At 46.5% G+C, this 13,709-nt stretch overlaps 1 protein-coding gene across 11 annotated transcripts in view; it reads left to right on the top strand.

Moving 5' to 3' along the window:
* Positions 1-13,709, top strand: part of SF3A2 (splicing factor 3a subunit 2) — an 80,785-nt gene that overhangs the window by 26,574 nt on the left and 40,502 nt on the right. For 2 of the 11 annotated variants that reach the window (XM_086947186.1, XM_086947192.1), the window contains exon 1: positions 13,536-13,643. The exons of 8 other annotated variants lie outside the window; for them this stretch is intronic. The gene's annotated coding sequence lies outside the window, so the exon portion shown is untranslated. Of the gene's footprint in view, positions 1-13,344; positions 13,438-13,535; positions 13,644-13,709 lie in introns of those variants that run through there. One more of the 11 variants, XM_086947189.1, reaches the window with a different exon arrangement.

The raw sequence follows: 13,709 nt of genomic DNA on the forward strand, positions 1-13,709 counted from the left end.
TCGCTCCCGCCCTAAGGACTTCTTCCCACGTAGGCAAAGTACTCCTGAGAGACACCAGCGGAGGCTAACGAAGCACCGCAGCCCCCGGAGATCGACCAAATTGAATTAACCAGAAAGTCGAGGTGTCTTAGCTAGGATATTTACCAGGACGCCTAGTACCCAGCCGCCCAGGTATCACCAAACCGCGGCCCCACCCCTCTTCTTCTTCCCCCTGGGCCAACCAATTGCTGATTAATCTAAACAGCTTAGAGCACGAAAACCCTACAACAGGGCTTGTTTAATATTGCAGGCAGGCAAATGTTTTCTAAACCGAAGTCCTGATGATGGTCCCATGTAATTGAGCAAGAGGGACCGAAACGTCGACTCGATATGCTTTCACGACTGTACCATTGTGTTATATTTTGTTGTGTCTAGCACTTTCCTGGCATTACTTCCATTCAAACACTGAGTTAAAAGTGGCCAGCTTTACTCCTTTATTTGCCTGTAAAATTGTCCTTATATGTTGTTTGTCCTTCTTGAGTATGGTACAGGACTGTGCCTAATAACCACTCACTTTTTTGATCTTTTCAAAATAAATACCCTGTCCGGCTGGACAGAGAACAAAATATAGTCTCCTATCATGGCCTATATTTCATTGTTGCTACTAATCCTCATAAGCTAAGGACCCTTGTCCCTTATAGCACTGGATTCAAGCTGGCCTGGCTGATGAGGGCTGTTACCCCGAAACAGGTCCCAGGATGCTTGTTTGCGGTCCAGGAAAGACCCGGCTTGGCAGTTTGGACTGGACTGTTCCCATGAGGAACAGGGTAAAGACTGATCTGCTGGGTCTAAACTGGCGTGGCATAGTAAGAAAAAGAACAATGGATTTAACCCAGATCACTTGACTGGGGTGAATGTTTGATTGATTCAGCTTTCCGTCCATCATTTGTTGCTGCAGCACAGTATTACATGGTAAGGCACACCTGCCATACCACAATACTTTCAGCTTGAAACAATGTATAACCTCTCTTAAAAGCGTCCCTTAACCATTACTCGTGGGCATAAAAAATACGAGTAGCCGATGCAGTTAAGAGTACGCATAGACAGTGTTAGGTGAATATAATAAGTAACATTCAAGAAAGCTTGACAGGAAACCTATTAAAGTATCCTGTGGGGATGTATGACTTAACAACAAGTGCCGTAGCCACACAAGTCTCAACAACGCATTTTTTTACAGTGCACGTACTACAGCGCATTTTCACCACCAAACACACTACCAAGCATGTACATACATTATCATTAAGTGTTATTACTATGCATACCATTACCAAGTATCATAGCACGCATACAGTTGTAACGCATTGTTATAACCAATGCAGAAAAGTACTTTCAGTCACAAAATGTTAAAATATGAAAACCAATTACAAAAATTTACAAACTGAAAGCCCACTTGACGCCAGGGATTTTTCATTGCCATATGTAATTAGGGTGGGGGTTGCCCAAAACGGGCATGCCAATGACCTCCCCCCAGAAAAAAAATACCTCATTGGACTCTCCAGGGTGTGTAGTTTTCAGAAATGTGTGGGTTTGGTATGTTTCCTTAGATGGCGGTGAGCCTGGGGCCAAAACCCCAGGGGTCTTCCCAAAACCAGGTAGTTTTGTTATAGGTAATTTTGAAGTCTCCATAGTACAATTTGGGCCATTTCCTGTTGCAGCCACTAAGCCTACCCACACAAATGAGGTACCATTTTTATCGTGAGACCTGGGGAAGCGCTGTCTGGTAGGAAATTTGTAGATCCATACAGATTCCAGAACTTTCCCATTCAGAAATTTGAGAAAAAAGTGATTTTTTTTCCAGCTAAATTTGAGGTTTGCAAGGGATTCTGGGTAGGAAAATGGTGGGGACCCACACAAGCCATACCTCGCTGGAATGCCCCCAGTGTCTAGTTTTCAGAAATGTGTAGGTTTGGTTCCCTAGATGGCCGCCGAGCCCGGGGCCAAAAACCCATGGGACCCCCCTTGCAAAACCAGGTTGTTTTGTGATAGGTAATTTTGATGTTGCATCAATAGGCTTTGGACCTTGCCTGTCGTGGTTACTTGACCCACCCACGAGTGAGGTACCATTTTTATCGTGAGGCCTGTGGGAACGCTGTGTGGTAGGAAATTTGTGGATCCACGCAGATTCCAGAACTTTCCACCACAGAAATGTGAGGGAAATATGTTTTTTTGGACACATTTTTAGGTTTGCAAGGGACTCAGGGTACCAGTACCTGGTGAAAGCCCGTCAAGTCACCCGTTCCTGGATTCCCCTTGGTGTCTAGTTAAAAAAAAAGATTATAGGTTTTCTAGGTTTCCCTAGGTGAGGACAGAGCAAGGGTTCAAAAACTACAGCTAGGCACTTTGCCAAAAAAGGGTCATTTTTCACTGTGAAATTGTGGTGTGTCCACGTTGCTTTTTGCACTGTTTCCTGTCGCGGGCACTAGGCTTACCCACACAAGTGAGGTGCCATTTTTCTCGGAAGACTTTGGGGAATGCAGGGTGGGTGGATATTTGTGGATCCACGCAGACTCCAGAACTTTGCAACACAGAAATGTGAGGGAAATGTGTTTTTGTTTTTTTTTAACCATTTTTTTAAGTTTGCAAGGGGTTCTGGGTAACAGAACCTGGTGGGAGGCAGTCAAGTCACCCCCTCCTGGATTCCCCTGGGTGTCCAGTTTTTAGTTCTCGAAGAACCAACGCGCATGCGTTGTTCTGCGAGAGTATAGTAGGCAAAACAAACTCTTGAAACCAGCGAGGGTTGTCCCCAATGCATGTGAGGTACTCAAGCACGACGCTTCCCCAGCGCGCGCTTGGCCTCACTTCTCAATCACACCCCATATGGTGTTCCCTCCCACTCGCTCGCACATCAAAGGCTGCTGCTCCCCCGCCCCAAAGCGCTCCCGTCCGCCCCACAGCAATGCCAAGAGCTTGTTTTTATTGTTATTTGCGGCACCCCTTGCAGTCAACACAACACACACGGCGCTGCTCTCCTCCGTCCAGACAGTGCAGCTGCACAACACCTCCTTCTTTTTAGTCAGTGAGCACTATTTACTTTATTGACTTTCTCTTACTGCAGGCACCAAGTGTTTGAATGTAGGCAAAGCACGTCGTGCCTGCAGTAAGCAGCCGGGACAATGCTCTTCCTCCCGACACTGCTTTCAGTTCTGAACAAACATGTGTGCTCAGGACAACACAAAGACATCCAATTCTTCCCCCTATGTACCAACAGCCCCTGACAGCTACATAGACCTGGTCTGTGTCTCAGAGTTTCTCGCTGGACTCTGAAAGTTGTAATGCTACTGAACGAGTAATAAACGCACACAGTTACTGCCGACTGTTATGGAACATTGTCAAAATGGCGTTTATGCCAGCACTGGACTTGCACCTCTGCATTTTCTATTCTGGGCTTTTAGTTTCACTTTCAGCAATGTGTACGGGATTCAAACTTGACAGCCAAACCTACAAAATGTGCGAATTTCATGATGAATAATAGCTGTAAAAGCATTGAGGTAACTGTCTGGTTCCTGCTTACATTTCACAGGTTTTACTTAATCGTACATTTCCTATGAATGCTTGCTATTTCCAAAATGTTTTTTTTTTTAGTTCAGCCAGCATATTTCCCTTGTCCTTCCTCGCACGCAAGCATCTGTAACCAGTGCCCAGGTCCCTCTAGGCCAGCTATCGCGAGCCTTCATTGAATCTCATCTTTGCCTTTTGTCATTCAATTTCCTCCCAGTATAACGAGTGTGCTGCTGAAGACCTAGCAATATTCCGGCCTGTGCAGCGATACATTTTACTCTGCTTCCCTTTTGATTTGGAAACTGCTCTTGTTTTCACAATTTCATGATGGTAATTTGTGTTTGTAACTGTCAAATCTGTTTGGAGCTGAAACTGGTTGATGGCTAGAAATTATTTCGAGTTTGTGAACTTTGCGTCAAGTTCCCAAAAGGTTCTCTCTAGAGCCAGTGAGGAGACGCCCACGGGTCTCTTTCACACCATCTGTTTACAAGAGATTCACAACAGCCGGCTTTGGAGCAGATCTGAATCTGCCAGGGGCACCACAATAGCACTATGCAAACCTGTCTATGCACAATTTGCACTACTATTTGCAATGTCTGTTAGTATATATGGTCGTATTCTGTGTCTGCATTTTCCTTCAAACTTATGTCTTTTGAAATGTAGTCCTAAGCAGTCATAAAGGTATTGGCCTCTGTTTATCTTAAGGTGTGTGTAGGTTTGTTCGTGTTGCACATAAGCTCGACAGCTTTGACCCGAGCTACTGAGTTACCTCGCTTCCATTTAACTGGGAAGTCACTAACAGTCTAATGGTGGACGGAGCCTAGCATTTGGCCGGAAGTGCTGTGACATTCCCAGCCTTTTACGGGCCCTGGCTTTTACAGTGTAGGCTGTTTGTTGCAATTGAAGTTTGTCAGGGGAGGGGTGGCGGGCTCTAAGACTCTTCTGAAATTGGATTTATTTTTTATGCAGATTTATACCAGCGCAAACTCGTGCCGTAGGTATTGGAACGCTTTAAATGAGCACGGGGTACGTTACACAAGGACACCTTCAGGCACAGAGAGATTAAGTCATTATTATGGTGGCCAAATGCTTACCTTCATTTTGCAGGCGGCACAAATGCTTACGTTTATTTTGCAGGCGGCACAGAACAAAACAGCAGGACGGTAAAACCCAGTGCTTGCTGCCTTTTATTTCTATCATTTCATGGACTCTCCTGGGTCCACACCCCTAAGTGTAATCGGTACATAGCGGGACGGTAAAGCACAGTGTTTTGCTTCCTTTTATTTACTGTTATTTCACAAACTCTCCTGTTCCGTAATTTTTGTTAAACACCGGGCCAGCTGCTTTCGTGTAATGAGGCTGTTTTGTGATGTGTGTGCAGTTTATTTTTTTTTTGTTCGGGTGCTTTTTTTTAAATGCAGATTAATACAGCGTGAACTCGTGCCGTAGGTATTGGAGTGCTTTAAATGAGCACGGATTACGTTACACAAGGACTCATTCAGGCACGGGGCGATTGAGTCAAATGCTTAACTTTATTCTGCAGGCAGCACAGAACAAAACAGCGTGACGGTAAAGCACAGTGTTTGTTCCTTTTTTTTTTTTTAGGTTTTGACTAGCGATGCATGCGTACGAAGTACGCATGTGCTAGGAAAAAACCTAATGAGAATGGTATGGTGGCTGGGAATCCGCCCCCGTCTTCCATTGGCTAGCTCCATAAATGGAGGCTAGCCATTGAAAGACTTCTCTGTCCGTCAATCCCGGACCAGATTTGGGGGCGTTCCAGAGAATTTTTGGCTTTTGGCGACGTCAGCCGAAAGCCAGTTCTCGGGAACGCCCCCGAGTCTGTTCCGGCATTGACGGCACCTGCCCCCCGTCCCTTGCCGATTTTTTTGAGCCCCCTGGCAGGTGCCCACCCTGCCAGGGACATTGCTGCCTTTGAGCGAGTGCCACCTCGCTTTATATTTTAATTGAAGCCGGGGCCCACCCGGCATTGCCCCGTGTTTACACCGCCGCCGGCCCAGTGGGAGATTAGGAGGCGCTGTCCGGCCTCCCGACCCCAGGGCCGCGCTGCGATTGGCCGCGACCCGGAAGTCAGGCAGGCCGGGGGGGGGGGCGGGACAAGCGGAAGTGCCGGAGAAGAGCTCCAGCGCAAGGAGAAGAAGCCGCCTGCCGTGTCCTTCCCTGGGCTCCCAAGTGAAGGGGGAGCCCCGGAGTTCTGGCCAGTCTCGAGGGAGGAGCGGGAGTCCTTCAGCCCCAGCCGCCGCCTAGCACAGATCTTCCCTGGGGTCAGTTTGTTACCAGGGGCGTAACAAAGGCCCCCCGCAGCCCACGTGGTGCGGGGGGGGGCTCGCTCTCCAGGGGGCCCCCCTCACTCTCAGCAGAGCCTGCCAGAAAGGAGTCTAAATGGTGCGCACTCGGCCTCGTGAATTAAGGTGGTGCGTACGCCGTCCAAGGCATCTTTATCATCAATTAAGGACCCCGGACTCTTAATGACATGTTGGCCTCACGGACTGCAATAGTGTGTGCCCCATGATTTGGCCAATGAGCAAAGCGAGAGAAGTTGTAGGCGGGCCTGCGGCGGAGCGGGCAGGCAGTTATGAGCACAGGAAGTTGTCTCGACACCCACCCCCCCCCCAACACCCCCCCCCCCCCCTGCTGCATGCACCGCTATCAACAGTGCAGCTAGTATTTTGGTGTCATGCCTGCAGCTTTTCATTAGATGGCGCGATTCAACCCCAACAGCCTAATGACGCTGGTGGCCAGGATCATGGCTTGCAATGCCAAACTGTCCGAAGACTTAGGTAATTATTACCCTGTATTTATTTGTGTGACTCTGAAGAGGCAGGCTGCGCAGTGGTATGTACTGGGGTGGGGCTGGGAAGTGCTCCTGGAAGGGTCCGAACGTGGTTTCAGTTCTTACAAGGTCTAGGTTTGAAATAACGTGACCACCTCTCTGAGATTTAAGCATTGCCCCTAAACTACGGATTATTGCTGACGTCTTCATCTAATTAGTCCGCTGGAAGTGGAAAACATGGGTGCAGGAAGGATTGGGGTGCTAACGGACCCCAAATTAACCAATCTTGACTTAAGAAGACGAATTAACATTTATCGTGTCACGTTTACTGTTAAAAAACAGCAGGCCAACAGCGTAAGGCAATATCGTCTAAGAAATTACTGCTTAAACTTTTAACATAGGTCCCAATGTATGTTCGGCATTGGTGTAGGCAGTGTCCGGGTGTGAGGTACAAGCAGAGTACCTTTCACTGCATATAACATAACAGTGGCACACACTTTGAAAATGAAGACAATTTAAAAAATCAGTATGAAATACATTCTTTTACAAAACGAAGCCTTTACCTTTCCCTGCACTGAATTTTTTTTATCACAGCCACCATACTACATAGAAGAATCAGAAGATTAAAGAACGTTATCATCTGTTTTTTATTTTGTTTTACATCTGAAATGTCATGTCATTCGGAAGGTTATGAAGTGTTAGTCAAATGCTGGCTGCAGAGCTGCCCCGTTCTTCGTGACATTTCTCTGTAAATTTTAGTTAACGTTTTTAATAATACTAATGTGCACACTAGTATTGTTGTTAGCATGGAAGATGAGACTTGCTTGGGGACAGAGCTCTATATGTTACATGTTGGTTAGTGCACTTCCATTTCTAGTGGGGCTCGGAGCCAAACCATGGTGGCCCTGGGCGGCTGCCCCAGGAGACACCTCTGCGAGCCCCTGCCGCCCCCTGCCCTGCTCTGCTGGGCTCTGCTGCTGCTCTGCGCCCCGGAGAGCTCCGCGCTGGCAGACTTCTCAGTTAAGACCCTCTCTGCTTCCCAGCCTGTCCTCTCCCAGCCTGTCCTCTCGTAGCCTGTCCTCTCGTAGCCTGTCCTCTCGTAGCCTGTCCTCTCGCAGCCTGTCCTCTCGCAGCCTGTCCTCTCGCAGCCTGCCCTCTCGCAGCCTGCCCTCTCGCAGCCTGCCCTCTCGCAGCCTGCCCTCTCGCAGCCTGTCCTCTCGCAGCCTGTCCTCTCGCAGCCTGCCCTCTCGCAGCCTGCCCTCTCGCAGCCTGCCCTCTCGCAGCCTGCCCTCTCGCAGCCTGCCCTCTCGCAGCCTGCCCTCTCGCAGCCTGCCCTCTCGCAGCCTGCCCTCTCGCAGCCTGCCCTCTCCCAGCCTGCCCTCTCCCAGCCTGCCCTCTCCCCCATGCCGCCCCCCGCCCTGCTCTGCTGGGCCCTGCTGCTGCTCTGCGCCCCGGAGAGCTCCGCGCTGGCAGACTTCTCAGTTAAGACCCTCTCTGCTTCCCAGCCTGTCCTCTCCCAGCCTGCCCTCTCCCAGCCTGCCCTCTCCCAGCCTGCCCTCTCCCAGCCTGCCCTCTCCCAGCCTGTCCTCTCCCAGCCTGTCCTCTCCCAGTCTGTCCTCTCCCAGCCTGTCCTCTCCCAGCCTGTCCTCTCCCAGCCTGTCCTCTCGCAGCCTGTCCTCTCCCAGCCTGTCCTCTCGCAGCCTGTCCTCTCGCAGCCTGTCCTCTCGCAGCCTGTCCTCTCGCAGCCTGTCCTCTCGCAGCCTGTCCACTCCCAGCCTGCCCACTCCCCGGCCTGCCCACTCCCCGGCCTGCCCACTCCCCGGCCTGCCCACTCCCAGCCTGTCTCCTCCCTGCCCGTCCTCTTCCAGCCTGTCCACTTCCAGCCTGCCCTCTCCCAGCCTGTCTCCTCCATGACCTTTCCCAGCCTGTCCTCTCCCAGCTTGTCCACTTCCAGCCTGCCCTCTCCCAGCCTGTCCCCTCCCTGCCCTCTCCCAGCCTGTCCTCTCCCTGCCTGTTGTCGTGTCCCGGCGGCAGCAGGCAAGAGCGTGCACTGCGTCCCCGAAGTAACAGCCGTAAAGCAAGCAAGAAGTACGCCCCCCTCCCACCAATCCCTGTTAGGTAGTGGAAACTGTCCAAACTGGGGTGCAGACAGCCCCTCTCACCTTTTGGCCTGGTACCACTGCACCAGCCGCACTACTTCCCTCCTGACCGTTCTCCACTTCAGCCCTGTCTAAATTACAATTCCTGCTTGTGACCCTTTTGCCTGCTTGTGCTTGTTTTCGTGACCCTGTTGCCTGCTTGTGCCTCCGTGTGCCCCTGTTGCCTGCTTGTGCCTCCGTGTGCCCCTGTTGCCTGCTTGTGCCTCCGTGTGCCCCTGTCGCCTGCTTGTGCCTCCGTGTGCCCCTGTCGCCTGCTTGTGCCTCAGTTTTCGTGCCCCTGTCGCCTGCTTGTGCCTCAGTTTTCGTGCCCCTGTTGCCTGCTTGTGCCTCCGTGTGCCCCTGTTGCCTGCTTGTGCCTCCGTGTGCCCCTGTTGCCTGCTTGTGCCTCCGTGTGCCCCTGTTGCCTGCTTGTGCCTCCGTGTGCCCCTGTTGCCTGCTTGTGCTGTGTGGGTGTGTGTGGAAGGCTCTGTGTGGGTGTGTGGAGGGCTCTGTGTGGCTGTGTGTGTGGGGAGCTTTGTGTTGCGGGCTTTGTGTGTGTGGGGGGGGGCTCTGTGTGGCTGTGTGTGTGGGGGGCTCTGTGTGGGTGTGTGTGGGGGGCTCTGTGTGTGTTTGTGTGTGTCATTTGCGAGCGATAAAGCTAGTGGCATTGTAAATGACAATGCGATTTATTTATGTTAAAAAAAAACATAAAAATAATGTCAAGAGCAATGCCAATAGCTCTAACTTTAACAAAGGCAAAACCATTGCATTGTAAATGCTTGTTATTTTCTGTTGTTTCACAGTTGTTGCAGTTGACAGAGATGCATGTAGTTTGTACTGATGTGGGCAGAGGACACTGGTGGGTTTAATGTTTTTTTTCCGATGTTTCACGGAGTCTCCTGGTACGTAATGTTGAATTTGGGGAAACACCATCCAGCAGCTTTCATGTAATGCTGCTGGTTTTGGATGCTGTGCAGGTCCCAGCAGTGAGCCTCAGTTGGCCTCGCGCAGTCCCAGGAGCTTTCAGATCGTGAGTCAGCAGTCCTTGGCGGTAGGGAGGGGCAGTTGTCACCTGTGGGTATGCATAGGCGGGATTCGCCATAGCCATCCCTATATCAGTCATGCAGTGAAGGCACAATTCCGGAGTGGGCGCCAACACAGCCAACAACCCCTTTGTACTCTTCGTACCCCTCTGGTACGATCTGAACGAGGCACAGGGAATCAAACTACACCTTCAAACTCCACCCTCCAACTTCACCCTCCAACAACAACTGGTTCTAATATGTGCTCTCAATGTTTCAAGCTTTATTACAAATGTCACAAAAAGATGTTAATATTTCACTTCTGTTCTTGGATTTTCATCACAATAAATTACACTGAACATAATCTTCCCAAAAGTTATTTACAAAAGTTTAAGCTATTGCCATTCTAAATTACAATAACTTATTTAAGTATTAATTATTAAAAAAACTAAAAGCCATTGTTCTTTGTAATATTAATACATCTAAGTCATGTAAATACAACACATTTCATTACAAATGCTATAGGTGTCACGTTTACGAAAGTTAAAACTATTGGCATTGTAAATGACAAAGCTATTAATTTCGCTATTTTCAAAACCAATACATAAATAAAAAAATTGTCATTTACAATACCAATATCTCAAACTTTCCAAATGCGAGACCGATTGCATTGCGAATGCTAGTTAAAAAATGTATAGGTTTGCTAGGTTTCCCTAGGTGCCGACAGAGCTAGGGTTAAAAAACTACAGCTAGGCACTTTGCAAAAAATGGTAATTTTTGATTGTGAAAATGCGGTGTGTTCACGTTGCGTTTTGAGCCATTTCCTGTTGTGGGCACTATGCCTACCCACACAAGTGAGGTACCATTTTTATCGGTAGACTTAGGGTAATTCAGATTTGTAAAGCAACTGTTATTACCTATTGACTTTTGATGCATTTCTGCCTTCCAAATGAAAGGTCATGTGTAAAAAAGAAGTCATTTTGAAAAATGACCATTAATTCTCATGCTAGTATGAGCGTTCCCAATTTTGGAAATGTGCAAATATCTACTGTTTCTAAACTATATTTTGTTTCCATTTCAGAAATACATAGATGTCTTTCATACCGATTTTTCATGTATACGTTTTCCCAGAATAATTGCTATATATCCGGTATATAATAAAACACCATTGCAAGTCGCTGCTCAGTTTTTGGCTCTGGGTTTATCGGGTTCTTGGTGAACCTACAAGTCCTATATATCCCCAAAACCTGTAAGTTTCAGCGGATGTAACGGTATATTGCTTTCAAAGAGCTGTCCTAATTAGAAGTTGTTACAAGTGAAAACTTTGACACAAATGGCTGTTTTTTTCCAACAAATTTTCAATTTTTCCTATATTTAACTGTTAGTTTCTATAAAGAAGCCTAGAAGGATCTACACAAATGACCCCTTGCTAAATTCAGTATTGTTTACTTTTCTAAAATGCATAGCTTTCAAGGATCTATTATTGCTTTCATACCCATTGCTACCATTAACTGGAAGGAGGTTGAAAGCACAAAAAATAGCAAAAAAAGGCTATGTCCCAGAAAAATTGCATAACTGTAAAACATGTTGGTTTTCTAACCAAAGTCTGTCATTGCCTAAAAGCTGGGATTAATGGCGATTTCCGCCCCACAAACCCTTTTTTGATACCATTTGCAGGGGAAAAAACCAGACTTTCATTTGCAGCACTTTTTCCCCCAAAAAACTAAATGTAGCTGTATTTTGGCTAATTTCTGGGTCCCCTCCAGGGAATCCAAAACCCTTGGTACCTTTAGAATCCCCATGATGTTGGAAGAAAAGGATGCACATTTGGTGTGGATACTTTATGTGGTCAAAATGTTACAGGGGCCTAAGTGCGGACTACCCCAAATAGCCAAAAAAAAAAGGCTTAGCACAGGGGGGGAAAAGCCTAGCAGTGAAGGGGTTAACTTCAATAACTATAAAAACTAGCATTGCAATGCAATAGGCCTGGCATTTACAAGAGTTTGAGCTATTGCCGTTTACATTGCAGATAGCTTAAATTCTCGCAATTGCGAGACCTATTGCATTGCAAATATTTTTTGTGTCAAATGCTACGTTTTCACGTTAATGGAGGTCGTGGCTCTTTCTTTAGACAAGTCGCGTCTAAAGAAAAATGTGTAGGCTGCTATTAAAGTGAAAGCGCCACATGGGGGCTTTGACCAAAAAAAGCATCTGTTTGTCAAGTTGACAGACAAATGTTTTTTTGTAAAAGCGCCCCATGACGCGCTTTCACTTAATTAGCGGCCCAAACTTTTTTTTTTTTAAGGCGCAGCTTGCCTAAAGAAAGGGGTACGACCTCCATTAATGTGAAAGTGGCGCATGGGCACTGGCAAACAAACAAAACAAATTAAGTAAATAAGCGCGGCCGCTATACTTAAAGCGTACCGTGCTGCTAAAATAAATAAAGAAACGCGGCGGCTATAGTTAAAGTGGACCACCATTAGTAATTAAAAAAAGAGGGCAGCGTGCTGCGACATAGTGGGTGGAGTTGGGGCAAATCATTGAACAAAATAGTGCTCACAGCAAAGATAAAGCAGACTGTGTAACAAGACAAGTAAAAGGTCCAGTCGTTATGGGAGGTTACAAATGCAGACAAGGCGGTACCAAGGAGGGACTAACACGCCTATTCAGAAATTAAAAGCAACCATTTCGCAAGTATGGTAACCGGGACCAATTGAAAAGATGGCGGGACAGGGCCGGAGCTTCAAGTACTTAACTCAATACAGCATGCTTCGCAGAGCAGCACATCCGCTGCCCAGCCTCGACCTAAAAATATCTAGGTGAACACATAAAAGCAAATACCAATAATTTAGTATAACCAAATATTACTTTTATACCTCCACCACTTTCTTCCCTCGTATAAAGTTGTGGACAATAACTAGGATGACAGCTTAATATTCTAACATCACCAGCTACATCCCTTCTAGTACATGTTAAACAGTCACTATATTGCAGAGTTACTATTCTAATTCCACTAGCAACTTACCTCAAAGCAGGTGCTAGATTGTGACTAAGGGGCAACATTAATACTCTAAGTCCAGCTCATACTTACTTAAGGACATGTATTGGACAGAAACTAGTATTCAAAATTACTATTTTAACTCTTACATTGTACTCCGTTCAGGAGAGGTGTTGGAAAGTGACTAAAGTCACATTTACTATTGTACTCTCCTGAGTAGCTACCTCGGGCAGTTTCTGGACAGTGACTAAGGGACCAAATTACTATTCTAACCCCTCCAAATACTTACCTCAGGGCAAATGCTAGGCTGTGACTAGGTGGCTAAATTAGTATTCTAACTCCACCAAATACTTACTCAGGATTGGCACTGGACATTGACTGGTAGTAATATTACTATTCTAACCTCCACCGTGCAAATTATAGCAGGGCAGGTGTTGGACAGTGACCAGGCTTACACTTATTATTCTAACATCCCTGGGTAATGACATCCGGGAATTTATTTATTTATTTATAAAGTTGTATAGTATTGGACAGTGACTAGGAGGCAAAATTACTATTCTAAATCCACTTAGTACTTACCTCCGGGTCGATGCTGGACAGTGACTAAGGGACAAAATTACTATTCTAACTTTACCAGGTACTTGCCTCTGGGCATGTGCTGGACAGTGACTGTGGGCACAATTACTATTTAAACTCTACCAAGTACTTACCTTAGGAGAGTTGCTAAACCATGACTGAAGTTCAAATTTAGTAGTTTAAAAGCACCAAATATTTAACTCCGACAAGAAGCTCAAGTTCATAAAATACATACTTTATAAAAAGAGTAAACATGTATTTTGATTCTTATTAAAACAGATACACCTATCTACGATACAACTTAAAATACATCAAACTTAAAATACATCAAACTACAGGACATATCCTAAACCACAAAAAGAGAATAATCATGTAAGTATTATAAATATCAACATTAAATAGATAGAAAAACACCATAAAACTCAAAAGTTAATCAATTACTAATAAATTGCATTTTTCGTTTTGGAATAGATAACCACAGAATTGAAAATAGAAACATTTACCTAAAGAACACTTCAAAGTAGAAACACCTACTACTAATAAACTCCCTCAAAACCAAAGAACTCACCAATTTTCAGGTAAACAAATAAAACCTGTTCAACCATAATAAAAAATGTCTTTTCCTGGCGAAAAATATTAACTAC

This window comes from Lissotriton vulgaris, chromosome 12 (assembly GCF_964263255.1).
Source record: "Lissotriton vulgaris chromosome 12, aLisVul1.2, whole genome shotgun sequence".
Lineage (NCBI taxonomy): Eukaryota > Metazoa > Chordata > Amphibia > Caudata > Salamandridae > Lissotriton > Lissotriton vulgaris.